At 47.1% G+C, this 14,962-nt stretch overlaps 1 protein-coding gene across 1 annotated transcript in view; it reads right to left on the bottom strand.

Annotated features, from left to right (window-relative positions):
• Positions 1 to 14,962, bottom strand: part of LHFPL2 (LHFPL tetraspan subfamily member 2) — a 185,193-nt gene that overhangs the window by 103,383 nt on the left and 66,848 nt on the right. Inside the window, exon 2 of the mRNA XM_074995456.1 lies at positions 1,963 to 2,055. The gene's annotated coding sequence lies outside the window, so the exon portion shown is untranslated. The remainder of the gene's footprint in view (positions 1 to 1,962; positions 2,056 to 14,962) is intronic.

The raw sequence follows: 14,962 nt of genomic DNA on the forward strand, positions 1-14,962 counted from the left end.
GTGAAAACCACCCTTTTAAACAGCTCCTGAAACTGTTTAAGGTCATCCAGGGGAGCGACATCCCCGGGGGCCATGGCCTCATCTGGGGAGGATGAGGAGGAACCACTAGGGTACACCTCCCTCGAACTCTCAGGTTCCTGCGGCCGATGGTACACCTGCTCGCTGGAGGACTGCGAAGGAAAGTCTCGGGGTTCTAAATTTAACTCCCCTTGAGATAACTGAGTTTCCATCCCCAAACGGGAGTGCCCATGGGGGTATTGGACAGCCGGGGGGGACCTGCCCCTGGGCATAGGCCTGGGGTGTCTGTGTCCAGCATGATAAGAATGACCATGGCAGCATGGGCACGGGTCCAGGGACGGGGACCTGGACCACTCTTGGGGTGTGTACCCCCGATGTCTGGGAGAGCGAGACCTCGACGATGACACAGATAGCGGTGACACTGGTTTGTGATAGTACTCCAGTGGATCCAATCCCAGAAAGGGTGAAGGTGGCCCAAGCCATGGTGACATTGGTTGGAGGAACGGAGGAGGTGGTTCTGGATAGGCCAGTGGAGACCCAGGCCTTCTGGGCGGCGTGTGCAGCACAGGGGGAAGGCTTGTTGTCAGCAGCAGCGCAGCCCTGTCCGGAGAAGGGCTACGGTGCCGGGCTTTTGCTTTTGCCTTTCCCCTCCCCTGCGGGGCTGGCACCGCCCCCTCCCGCGCCGAGGATCTCGGCCCCGCTGTCGGCGCCGCGCTCAGCCCACTCAGCTGTGGTGCCACGCGGATAACGTCCTCCAGTGCCTGCAGGCTCCATGCCTGTTGGCGCCGCGGGGGTCGGTGCCACCTGTGGCGGTGCCGCCAGTTCCGGTGCTTGCCTGGCCGACGCTCTAGGTGCCGCGCATGCTGGCTGTTTCGTAATCCGAGGCTCAGCCTCTGCCATGTGCGGTGCCGCGGTGCCGCTTGCCTGAGTATGCGGCTGGGGGCTGTGTGCTCCGCCCATCCCGCTCGCTGAAACCACTGGCAGGGATCGAGCTGGGGAGAGCTTCCTCTGTTTTTGCACTGAGGGGGTCAGAGAAGCTGCCTTCCTCTTGTGGAACCCAGAGGGCCCTTCCGATTGCCTCTCCGGCACATCTGGCTGGAGGGCCTTATCAAACAAGAGCATTTTAAGATGCATTTCTCTGTCTTTCCTGGCCCTAGCTGTGAGCTTAGCACAGTGGGAACACTTCTGGGTAACGTGTGATTCCCCCAGGCATCGGATGCATTCACTATGCCCATCGGAGGCTGGCATAGCTTCATGGCAGGACTCACACTTTTTAAAGCCTGAAGAAGCCATCGCGGTGAGTCTTTTACTGTTAATAGGGTACTTAGCACCTAATCCGTGCCTGTTTCCCCGAATTGCAGACACCGGCCTACAGGGCAGCGGGGGGCCTACTGGCCTTCACGTCCACTCTTCTTCTCCACTCCTCTCTCTCTCTTTTTTTTTTTGAAAAAAGAAACAACAATTTACACGTATAAACACTGTCTAATCTGACTCTGGCCGTAGCCTGAGCGGATTCCGTCTGCAGCCGATGGCGGTTGAGAAGGAACCGGCGGGGACTGGATCGTGCACGTGGCTGGGGACGCGCCAGGGAGCGGCGCGTGCTGGTGCATGCGCGATCCAGGAGAAACTGATGGAAGATTTCCGATCTGCGGCGCCGGGCGAGCCCGACACCTATTGTGGAGCACCTACGGGGACACTCGAAGAACTTTTTATTCCTGTATTTATTTTGTTAGTTATTTAACAACTTCATGTGTTCGGTAATTTCCTTAAAGATCTGGTATACTCTATCACTACCTATAAACAAATGAATGGTATTTAGTGCTAATAAAAGATATTTAAAAGAAGGATCTAGACACCTGCCATCTATCCAAGTAATTGCCCAACTTCAAGGTCTCACAAAACATGGAAACAACAGCGAATGCAATCTGACTTTATGTTGCTTACCTGTTGTGTAACTCAAAGGACCATTTTAAGGGAATCATAAAATCATAGGGCTGAAAGGGACCTCGGCTGATGACTTCAGAAGAGCTGCAACACCTGAAGAGAAATTGGAAAGGGAGATGGTTATTATAATACGAACCCCACAATTTATGGAATTTAAAATTCTCTGGAATTTTAAAACATTGCTTGCAAAACGCCAAACCTGATTAATGGTTCACTAATATGACATTTCTATGTCACAAAAAAGCAGCATTCTGAACACCACTCCAAAGCACTGATGAAACAGAAAAAATAAGCATGCTTGCAAGAGTAATGCAAAAACCACCAAATCTGCTCAAGAGCATATACCTTTGCTGTTCCTCTCTACTGCATTAAAAATTATGCATAAGTTTTCAAATATAGTTAAGTGATTTGGATGCCCAGTTCTCATTTAAGTTAAAGTTTCTATTTAGGTGACGTTTATGAAAAAAAGTTTCTAAAACAGAATATAGTTAACCCAAACAGGGGAATACGTACAATCCTGCAAGTTTCTGGACACCTCCTGGAATATCTTCAACACCTTCACCTTCCAGGATGTTTAGTAGGATTTAGCTAATTATGACTTTTCCCTCCCTGCAGAAGGGAAATGAGACAAACTTGCTGAACAGAAGTGGGCCATGTATCTCTTTAAGAGATGCAAAGTTGCTACAAAGGAAATGTTCCAGGACAGTTCGGAGGAAGAGGCTCACACAGATGCAGGCTGCCTAGGATCTCTGACCAGAGAGAGGTGCTCAAGTCACTTAGCAGAATGACTATTGGAATCACCTCAGCACTTCAGGGGCAGCTCATAAGCCCAAGCAAGTAAGGCACAACCTAACCAAGAATTCCCAAAAGATACAAAACTTACTGTGCACATTCCTTTTTATTTAATTCATAAATATATACCCATTGAAGGGCAAATTGTGATTTAATTTATTGTCACAACTCACTCTCTCCAATACCAAAACTCAGTACAAGACAGTTTGAAGAATACTAGAAAGATATCCATGTTTGTCTGTATCTTCAAAAGCAGCAAGAAGTCCTGTGGCATCTTATAGACTAAGAGATATTTTGGAGCATCAGCTTTCCCAAAATATCTGTTAGTCTATAAGGCGCCACAGGATTCTTGCTGAGTTTGAAGAATGTAATGCTGTCTGAGGCTCATATCTTGGTATAGCTACTGTAGGGTGAACCTCTCTCACCCAGAACCCCGGGGACCTCACCAGTGTCTGATGAGAGAATTTGCCAGACCACAGGAGATCAATATTATCTGGCAGCATTGCCAACATGTTCACTCCTCACTGGGCTCTTAGACACTAAGGGGTAAATTACAAATAAATAGCAGCACAGAACACTGAGATTGTGCTGAGAGCCAGGACTGGTGGCTATAAACAAACTTTATGGGACCATGGGAAACTTGGCCATACCCATGATAAGTGGTTGTTCAGCTGACTAAAATCATGCCAGACTAGGGATGATGCCAGATTAGAGTGGTTCAAACTGTAGTGCCTCAAGAAGCTGACATGTAACTATGGCAATTTCCTGCACCCAGGAATCACTTTAAAAAGGGCTCACTGTGGTAATCACTGCTTGGTAAGGCCATAGAGGGCCTCTAGCAGTTAAGCCCTAGCTGGAGGAAGCTTGCAGGAGTCAGGGATGGACCTGTGCCAGGGCCTTCCTGGCTCACTCTCCCTCGCAGTGGGTACCATGCATATGCATAAGGAACCACTGCCAAGCCTGGAACTGCCTTGAGCTCTGATCCCATGTCAGCCTGGGGAGCATATCTGCTTCTTCATTAAACATCAGGTAAGCTTTTAACAGCTGCTAATTAGGTGGCATAAATAATTGTGATCTGTGCCTTATCTGTCAAAGTCAGCAAGGCACTGATTAGAATAAATTCAGATTATTCCAACTGCATACAGACAAAAAGTTTGATGGCAAAAAGGAAAACAATAGCATTGGTACAGGAACATTCCAGTCACTCTTCAGAAGAAAAATGCAACCCAGAAAAGGTACTGAACCATATACTACTTTAAGCATCTGAACTTAATAGGATTACTGACATGAGCAAGGCCAAGCAATGTGTTCAAATGGTTTCCTGGATCAGGTATCTTCTCTTCATACAAATGCAATTGAATAGAAGCCATGTGCTAAGACTCTTGGCAAACAAGCTTTGAATCACTCAACATAGAGCTCTCTATCTATCAAACAGTAGCATGATGTAGTACCAGGAAGCCAGGATTAGTATATCATAGAAAGGGTAGGGGTGGAGCCATCAGGGATGCTCATGGGGGAGGGGGGGTAAAAATTCTCATTCTGTTTCCTCTTACAAGTCACAAAAAACATTCATAGGACTCCTCTAATTTTCTTCCTTTCCACAGGATTAGCTGTAAATTTTGCTGCACTGTTTGCCCCACCATCACTGCCACGACCAGGAAGAAAACACTTAATCCTTCATTTTCAACTATTCATACATTAGTAAAGCAGCAGCATTTTGGCTTTAAGCAGCAGCATTTTAAGGAGAAACTGATAGCTTTGAATTCTACATCAGGAAACATGAACTTAAAGCCCTATTCACAATATTTTAGCAAGAAAGGGCATGTATGCTTGTTAGTATTAACAGAAACCCAAACATCTTGTTTAGCACTACTGCCATGCACACTGAATTTCTATGCAATATAAAGTGGTAACAGTACATAACAACTTTATATCACAGTCAGCCTTTTGTGCAAAATGAAGAAAGTAGCTCAGATATATCTTCCATTTTACAACATTCCTTTCAAGTAGTTTTGTCTTCACACATAATCCATGGCAGCACAGGAAATATTTAGGAAATGCCTAAATCAAGTGCGAAGGAAGATGTATTTGTTTCATGCAAGTCTGATGGCACAGAACACAAAACTGGTCCCAGTACTTGTTTTCACTTCTGCAAACCGGGTCAATCTTCCGGAGTTGGATTTCGCACATCTGGTAAAGACGTGCAAAGTCGATCTCGCTGGGGTCGGAAGTCGACCCCTGTACTTCTTGCTATTGCAAGTGGTAAGGGAAGTTGACAGGAGAAACACTCTGGTCGACCGTCCTTAGTGAAGACAATAAAATAAGTCCATTTCCAATATGTCAATTATAGCTATGCAATTTCTGTAGGTAGAACTGTGTGTCTGAAATTGACTTATTTTCCTAATATAGACCAAGCCCCAGTCACTAAAATTATATCACACTGTACCGAAATAATTTGTTCAATGGGTTATCCTTCTGGCATTATTCTAGTACAGCATGAAACTGGGGAGGAAAAAAAACACAGAACCACACATCTCTATGGAACACCTGTCAGTAAGTCTAGCCTCAGAAACAATAGCAAAACAAAGATGATATTTTGATTTGGGTAGGGACTCTGCTGACACATTAACAAAACACTAGGCATCTGGATGTTCAGTAGTAGAAAACATTAACAGACGTTACATGGACTTCTCACCTCTGTTTTGCCACGCAGAGATGCACTTCATTTTATTTTCTTTTAATCGGATAAGGTACATTAAAGTGAAAAGATAAAAAGAACTGAAGTTCCACTGGGGTAGAAAAGTGTATTTTTATATGTATGCAAGTCAAATGAGCATACAGAAAATGCTGATATCATTTACATGTTATGTCAGTAAGGAGAAAAAACACAGACTTGCACTGTTCTTTAAAAGAACCACTGATTGATACACTCCTTAACCTGAATATACCTGCTCTGAAATGAAATCCAGATGTGACTATAAAAAAACATTGATCAAATGTCCATAATCCATTCTTCCACCACCACCTCATCCAAAAAAAATAGGCATAGCATCTCTTTACACATCATTAATAGGGTTTCAACCATAGATCAAATTTTACAATCCTTTTGATTCCCACAAAACTAAAGAGAAACAATACTGAGGTATTAACAGACCAACATTTCAATGTGAAAGATCCCGCACAGCGTGTTAACTAATAAAACAAACATCTGACTGGTCACTGAATTAAGCAACTATATTTTCTTTACAAAGAAGCCAAACCAAGGTATCTGGGGTAAAGATCAACAAATTTAGCAGTAAACATTTCCTTTCCTGAAAGGAATGTTAATTTCTATGTGTGATTTAGGTCTAACGCTCAATTAAGCTTATTAGTTTCAAAATTTGGAATACAAAGCATTAACTAAGATTCCAATCTAGCATACACTGAAACTAATGAGAGTGGAAAAGTAATCCTACATTTATATACTGTTCCCAAATTTATATACATTCAAGATTCTGTACAAACAGTTACTAGTTAATCTTTTCAACAAGCTTCAAAGTAAGGGAGGCTAATTTCAAAGTCACTACTCCACTCCCAGGAATGGAGTAGTGGCTTATTTCAAAGTTTAACTTCGAAGTTAAGTGTGCGTAGACACACTGCACTTCTCACTTTGAAGTAAGGAGTCCACCAAGTAGGCGGTGCCCCTGGAGGATGGAGACACTCTGGCCAGCCCAGCAGGGCTCTATGGTCCCTGTCAACCACCTTAAAGGAAACAGCTCCCCGGCAACCCCAGGCAGGAAGCTGAGACTGTGCCACAAGCAGGGGAAGTACAAGCTCATGCTTGGACGGCCTCTGCTCAAAGCACCAGTCCGCCTCTGCACCCCTTGGCCACCATGGCAGCATGCCAGTACCCTCCGGGAACTCTAGACAAGGAGTCCGAGGGCTCACAGCACCCAAGCAAGGGCCATGCCAGGATGGGGGAGGGAACACAGGCCAACTCTTGCCAGGCGGGAACCTATGAGCACCCAGCATCCCACGGGGCTCACAGGCCATTGGGTGGCAAGGGAGCAGGGTGGGGGCCTTGGCCCCCCGGGGTTGGGACCCAGTACTAATGGGCCAACCCCGTCCCCTTCTGTCTCCACAGATCCATCGTTGGGATGGTGCTGCAGCACTGCCCCACCCTGCATCCCCCCATGGCCATGGCAGGGCCTCCCACAAATGGCACTGGAGGGATGAGGAGGTGGCCGACAACCAGGTGGCTGTGCAGGAGATGACTGGGGTGTTCTGGGACTGGGTGGCAATGGAGCAGGACGCGTGGGTGAAGCTGGTTGGGAGCCTGGATGCTGTGACCCAGGCCTTGGCCGCCTGCCTTGTCCAACTGCCAGCTCCCTCACCAGCCTGGCCCGCAGCTGCCCTTTCAGCAGCCACCCAGCATCTGGCAGACCGGTCACTGTCTGCCCACCTGGAGATAGCTCAGTGACTGCTGGCTGAGGCAGGCGCACCTGGCCCAGCCCCAGTGCCCTCCTCTACACACCCTGGAGAGGCCTAGCCCACAGCACCCCCATCCCAGCCCTACCTCCCTGTGGTCCCGGCCCCACCACAGCCCAGGGCAGTAGGGGCAGCTGTGGCCATTGCGGCTCTCAGCCCCCCACCCCATGCCCTTGGGTGACTGAGCCTTCCCCCACTTAGCCCCTCCACCAGTTCAGTGCCCCTCACCTAGCCCTCTGCCTTCCTCCTGTGGGCCATTCCCACTATGCACTGTAAACAGTTTCACATGTTGTGCTGTTTGGTTTTGCAAAGAAAAGTTTACTACCCCAACACTGTTTAACTTTCCCACCCCAACCCTGTGTCCCTGGTGCTTGGAGGGAGAGTGGTGAGGAGGGGAGCAGGATGGGATGGGGCATTGGTGGGGGGTACGGTGCAGAGTGTTGCTGGGAGGGTCAGGGAAGCCCTGCATGAAGACCTGGCACAAGGCCTCCCAGACCCTCACCCCATCACTCTGTGCCTCACAGCATAGGACAGCAGGCAGCTGCTCATACCCAGCCCCTGGGTCCGTTGCCCAGCCCTGGATGAAGGGCTCCTGCCAGCCCTCCATAAGGTTGTGGAGGGCACAGGAGGCGGTGATGACCACGGGCACATTTGGGAGGCTGACATCCAGCCTGGTGAGGAGGCTGCAAAACCTCCCCTTCAGCCTCCCAAACGCTCACTAGACTGTGCCCCGGCAGGGTTGAGGTGACCATTGAAGGTGTCCTGGGCCAACATGGTGCGTATGGTATAGGGCCGCATGAGCTACGGGTGCAGCAGGTACACGGCATCGGCCATGATACAGGGGGACATTGTGATGTCCCTGAGTGGGAGCTCCCACAGGGGAACATACGTGCCCTCCTGCATCCAGCGTCCCCGCCACAAATTCCAGAACACCTGGATGTCATGGGCCCTGCCTGGCCACCCCACACACACATTTAGGAAACAGCCCCTCATATCCACCTGGGCCTAGAGTAGCACCGAGTGGTACCCCTTCCTGTTAATGTAGGTGCCCCTACTGTGGTCCAGATCCTGGATCGCCACATGCGTCCCGTCTAGAGCTCCGAAACAATTGGGGAAGCCCAGGTCTGCAAATCCGGTGAGGGCAGCATCCAAGTCCCCCAGGGTAATGACTCATGGCAAGAGCGCCCTGTTGATGGCTTGGAACATCTGTGGAGGGGGAAGGAAGACACGTCCATGAACGTCAGACCAGAAGGCCCCCCCTGCCCAGCAAGGGCCCCCTTCCCTCTGTCCCCTGCCCAGTAGCCCTCTCTTCAGGGTGGGTCGGCGGTGGGGGCTGGACTTACCTCAATCATCACCACTTGGATGATAGCTTTGCCTATGCCAAATTGGTGGCTGATGGACTGGAGGCTGTCAGGGGTGGCCATCACCTATGGGGTGGCCAGCCTCCATAGAGTGATGGCCACCTTCTTCCACATCAAGAGCGCTGGCCGTATCCATGTGTCTTGGTGCTGGAGGACTGGGGTGAGCCAGTGGCAGAGGTCTTCAAATGTCTTGCAGGTGATTGTGAAGTTCCTCAGCCACCGATTGTCATCCCAGTCCTCAGCACCAGCTGGTCCCACCACTCGCTGGTGGCAGCAAAGGCCCACCGGCATTGAATCTGGAGGGCCCCGGGGAGAGGCAGCAGTGCCATAGCCAGGACCTGCAGGCTGGGTCCCAGGCAGGTGACATGATCATGCCACTGGAAGATCAGGGCGACCAGCGTGGCCAGCAGGCTGGCCAGGGTGGAAAGGACCTCCTCCTTGGGGAGGGTGAGAGTGGGCACGTTGCTCAGCTGTTCTCCCCAGGACGTGCTCTGCTGCTGTCCGCAGCCTGGCAGTCCTGAGCACATGCAGGGTGTGGGTGTTGGGAGAGGCCCTCTAAGGACTCAGCTGGCTGCAAACTCGGAAGGGCTTGTTGGCCATGCAACCCCATGCCTGAATCATTTCCTGGCCCCTTATTTTGGGGTAAGGGCTAATTGTGTAGACACTTTTCTTCAAAGTCAGAGAAAGCCTACTTTGCAGTGAAGGATGGCACATCGTGTGTGTAGATGTTCTACTTCAAAGTAAGCGACTTCGAAGTTATTTTGTAGTGTAGACACAACCTAAATGGTAGCTCCTAGGTTACTACTGACATGAGGCATATTTGAACATGCAATTTAAAATGATGAATACCTCTGTACCCCATTATCAAGTCACTTGGGTGATCCAATCCCTTGGTATTATCTTTACCGTGATATTTCTCTGTGTAACCATATAATCATGACAGTCTTGAGTTATTCTTCTGTGACTCTTCTTTATGAGTCAGTAATCCTTTTAAAAAAAAGTGGGGGGGCATTCTATTTTTAGTATCCAGCCCCTGTCACAAAGCTTCCAAATGTTCCTGCCCAGTGAAGCCCCAAACTTTCAGAATGAAGTTCTTTGCCTACAGGAGCTGGAGTGGAATGGATCTGAGATCTCAGAACAAAAAATAGGGCAGGTCTACACTTGACCTTAAAGTCCATCATAGATACACAATTCCAGGTACAGCAATTGCGTAGCTGGAATGGACATATCAATGACTGACTTATCTGGCCATCTTCACTGAGGGAGGTTGACAGCAGAAACTCTCCCATCAACTTCCCCTGCTACTTGCAAGAATCAGGATTACACGGGTCAGCTCTTGGCCCGATAGTTTGATTTCACAATTTCACTAGGCACGCAAAATTGAACCCTGGGAGATTGAACCTGACTGGATAGATTTCCCGGTAAGTATAGTTAAGTATAAATTAAGGATTTTACTTTTTCACAGGCTTAGAGATGTTAATTGCAAGTCCTTGATAAGATGTTAACCTTACAGAAAGGTGTGTTATTTACTACCTCAGAGCACTGTTTTAATGTGAATTTGCTATATGAATAGCCATTGATTTGCAATTTTACCCTTCATCACAAAACCATTTCATACAGAAGAGTAAAAAGTTGTCAGACAGTGCTAACTCAGTAAATTAGCAGTTAAAAGATGAGGACTCCCTTACCAAAATCCCATGTCCTTTAGTTCTCATACGCTATGTAGAATTTATAAACCCTGTTGTCTGCTTGCAACATTTTTATATATTTTTTTATTTTTCATATAGGAAATAGTCTCAATCTAATTAGAAAATATGTTGGCGTTATTATGTGAGCCTGAAAAAAATGCTTCACACAAACCAACAGTTAATAAATAGATAAAATAAAACTCAGACTTCACAGCTGAATAAAACAAACACCACATTTAAATTATTACATTAACAAAGTCTCAACAGACAATGCATTGTACAGTGTGGAACACAACTGATACCCACTTTCTAGCAGATAGGAAACATCCATCTGAGGAATTTACCTTCAGTTCTCCAAATAGTTTTCCAAAGAGACTACACATATTCTTTTAAAACTACAATTAAGTATGACCAGCCAGCAGATTCACTAAAAAAAAAAAAAAAAGCACTCTGAACTCTTTGAAACCCTAACGGAAAGAGATAACAATACAAGACTGTCTGGTAAATATTTATTTAAAACTAATTTTAAACTCTGCTAACCTGAATGTGCATTAGTTGATCCTTTTTCTGTTGTAGAGGTTTTGTTGTTGGGTTTTTTTTTTTAAATAAACAGCATAAAAATCCCTGGAAATATAAAAGTGACAACTTAAGCTTTAAAAGTCTCAAATAGGGATAGGGTCTGCTACTTTGAAAATCTTTGAAAGATATGTAAATTACTTTTGATCAGTTAAAATCTGGGACTTAGGAGTCAAGAATGAATCAGATTATTATAGAGTGGTCTGCTATGGCTAAATAAGTGAGTTCAGGAAGACAAAACACTGATCTACCTTTTGCACAAAAGGAGGAACAATAATTCCATCAAAACACATTCTCATGAGGGGGAATTCCTTGAGTTCCAGTTCACTAGGCTAAATTCTGTGGCAAGACTCAGCAATCACAAACAAAAATACATTTTGAGGGGGAGGGAAAGCAAAGAGTGAGAAACAATGAGGAGAATGATGCAACTGAGAAAAGACTGATTTCCGTGGGTGAGTTCAGGAAAGTGTTAGTATAGGATGACAACACAAACTTGCCCTGTAGCTGTCAAGTGGGTGCAGAGGATCCCATTACCAGATGGCTAAAGCAGGGGTGGGGAACCCTTTTTGGGTCAGGGCCACTGACCCACAGAAAAAAAATCAGACGGGGGCCACATAATAGAAAGAAGCCAAAAAAAAGCCTCAAACTCACAAAACCCTCATTGATGTGGCCCCTGACTGGGGCACCTCACACTACAGCACCGCATGGAGGACGGTGGAGAAGGGGGAACTGAGATTCAAGGCTTCCCCTCAGGCCAGATTAACTTTTCTGGCTTCCCAGCATGGGGCCAAAAATGGGGGTTCAGTATGCAGGAGGGGGCTGCAGGAGTGGACTGGGGATGCATGAGTGGGCTGGGGTCAGCATTTGGGGTCTCATGGGAGGGAAGGGGCAGAAACCAGCTGAGGGTGGGGATCTCAGTGGGGGGGAGGGGGCAGGAGTGGGCTGGGGTTTGGGGATCTGGGTGAGAGATAAGTTGCGTGTGGGCTAGGGCAGCAGTGTGAGGAGTTCTGGAGTGGGCTGGAGGTGAACAGGCTGGGGGGAGTGCAGAAGCAGAGGGGAGGCTCTGGGCAGGAGGAAGGGAAGGGAGTGCCACCACGAATGCCCTCCCCCTAGCTAGGGAAACCGCAGAGGCTGGAGAAAAGCCTTTCCAGGGAGTTTTTTCCTCTCATTGCTGCCAGGCCCCCCACTCCACCCCCACAGCTGCTCTGATTGGCCAGAATTCCAATCAGAGTGGCAAGGGAAGCCTCTCTGCACTCCGCTGGGGGGTGGGGGGGGAGGGAGGGGAGGGGGAGGAGGAGCCGCAGTGGCAGCACCACTTTTTGCTCCCTTCCCATGTGCCCTGTGGGCCAGATCTGGCCCTGGCCTGCCTGATCCAGCCTATGAGACTCAGGGCTCCCCCCCTCCCCCAGCCCCCTCCATGGGCTGCATGCTGTGAAGGGGAGCCCTGAGACTCAGGGTCCAGATCCAGGCAAGCTGCAGTCCAAATCCAGTTCCCCACTCCTGTTCTAAAGTGTCCTTAAAGTTCTCCAAAACAAATATTCAAGCAAAAAGATATAAAACAGCATTTTCCAAAGGATCAGACATGACTACTTTTTAGATCATGCAAATATTACAATGAATTTTACTCTCCCCCAAAATATAAATATATAAATTATTTAAAACTATTGAATCTCTGTTTCCCAGATCATAAAAGGGGATGGGGCGGAGCAAGAAGAAGATTAAATGGACACTCAAATTTAGTTTACACAGCTTGTCTGCACCAGGAGTTCAATCCTAGTCTTCAATACATCAGCGGAAAAAAATTCCTCTGACTTCAACAGGATTTGGAATAATTCTTGAGAATAGCCATGTTAAATGAACCCCACCTGACTGAGAAGTTGAAGAAAATCCTATACTATTTTCAATTACTAACATTTTATCAATAATCATCTTTATGAAAAGATACATCATGATCTGTTTGTAGCCATATTATTTTTTAGCCATCTGGCCTAACTGAGGCCAAGCCTCTGGAATTGTTTTTGGCAATAAGCGGGCTTCCAGTCAGAGCTCCTGCTTTCTATTAGCTGCCAATTGGCAGAGCAAAATTGCTACTAAATGGTAACCCCCAATGGAGAGACATTTTAATTCAATGGCAGACAACTTGCAGTCCACAGGCCACCTGTAGTCCGCTGAGGTTCTGTGTGGCCTGGGAAGCATTTTGTTTACCGTTGCCTGTACACAGGATTACCAGATTTCCTTGGTTTCTGTCCACAAAGTTTTTGTCCTAATGGTACTGTTATCATGACACGCACGTAAAGCAGGGGCATGTGTCGTGAGGCGTGTGCTGAATGTGTGCAACACTGACTGTGAGAGCCAAGGGCTCCCTCTGCAGCCAAGCAAAGCACTGCTACAGTTCAATCAGCTCACCCTGTAAATGCTAGGTACACAAGTGCAGTTAGCAAAATTACTCTATCCCACAACCATCTGGGATACGGCAATCTTGCGGCCCGCTGAAATGAAAAAAGGCCACTCATGCAGCCCAATCACTGGCCTCGGTTGCCCCTCACTGCTTTAGTTAATTTTCACATGTATATTGAAGACAACAAATCTATAATCAGTTACAAAAATCTGGGGAAACACATGTAAAAAATTATTAAAAATACATGGAAAGCAGAAGTGGAGAGCAAAACTGAAGCATTAAGCAGAAGGAAAAATATCAGAAATACTCTGAGCATTTTTTTTACCAAAGCCAGTCCACACTTGATCAACACATCTACATATTGAACTGGTAAATGCAAAACTACGTGCCAGTCAGCACTTTACATGTATTCAATAACTGAAACTAATACCTCAGGAGAGGCAGTGCTCACTGCTTTGAAAGAGCGAACACATGACAAACATCACTGGAAATCATATTGTTGGACACTGGGTTAATAAGTCAAGAACAAGCTGTTAAGAGTCTCAGAAATCTTTAGTCATCAAAGCACACTTTCAAGGCTTAAATACAGCTAAGAAAACAACAAATTCAACAAGAACTTAAGCATAAATTCCAGAGTTGTTCTATTTCCAGTTGTCTCCTATTCAAAGCTTTGGAATCCCCAAATGGGATAAGTATAAATAAAAGTTGCAAAATAAGGTTACCACAGATACTCCTGTAACAAAGCTCCAAGCTCCTTGTCCTTGAGTCCTGCACTACATGGCAGTTTAGGTGCAGCCTCAGAGACTCACCATACCCCTGCTCCGCCTCCTGTTCTCACAGAGGCCTTGATCATGGCATCATTGAGCCACTCTCATCACTGGCACAGTCCAAAATACAGTCATTAGTGGAGGAGACCCCCTTAGGGGCACCTGGTCTCCTCCTACCCTCTAAGGCTACCCTGGGGAGAACCCAGATGCCTCCCACAGGTACTGCACTCTGGCCCAGAAACCTAATGCAGCTGTAGCTAGAGGGGCTTCCCTGGTGCAGCAACTGCCTCCCTGGGCCACTTCCACTAGCTGTTTCCCCAGTACCTTCCCCATGTGGCTGCAGCAGGCCTCTCCTCTTTGGAGTCTTCCTTCCACACTCCTGCCTTCCTCCTCATCCGTCCTGTCTCTCCTTCCCCCTACTCACCTGAAGGAAACCCTTTTGAAGAGTTCCACAGGCCTTAATTAGTCACAGGTGCTATATTGGCAGCAGGTGCGGGTTTAGCCTGCTGCTGCTAGCTGAGCCCATTTAAGCCTCAGTCTCTAGGAAACATAAAGGCACACACCCAGCTGCCAACATATCTAACTTTCATGAGGCTGCTGCAGGCCAGGGTCTATCACATCACATACAGGAATTACAGCGCTCAATTTTGAAGCTAGCCTATCATTGCTTCAGAATGATTTTACAAAATTATAAACACTGCCTCAGACCCCAAAGCAAACCTGGAACAATGAAAAAACACTGTAACTAACCAGTTCAATGCATAACAAATAGATGAAAAGTTAGTAATATGGCTCAGAATTCACGTTAAAGTGACCAAAACCTCATGACTACCCTCCTGTTTATGCACTATTGCTATTACATTTGATGTCTCTTGGAAATAATAATGTATAACCGAGAAATAATTAAGAATTTCCCAGTATAAGCTCAGTATCCATATCAACATGGCTCTG

Source organism: Carettochelys insculpta, chromosome 5 (genome assembly GCF_033958435.1).
Source record: "Carettochelys insculpta isolate YL-2023 chromosome 5, ASM3395843v1, whole genome shotgun sequence".
Classification (NCBI taxonomy): domain Eukaryota; kingdom Metazoa; phylum Chordata; order Testudines; family Carettochelyidae; genus Carettochelys; species Carettochelys insculpta.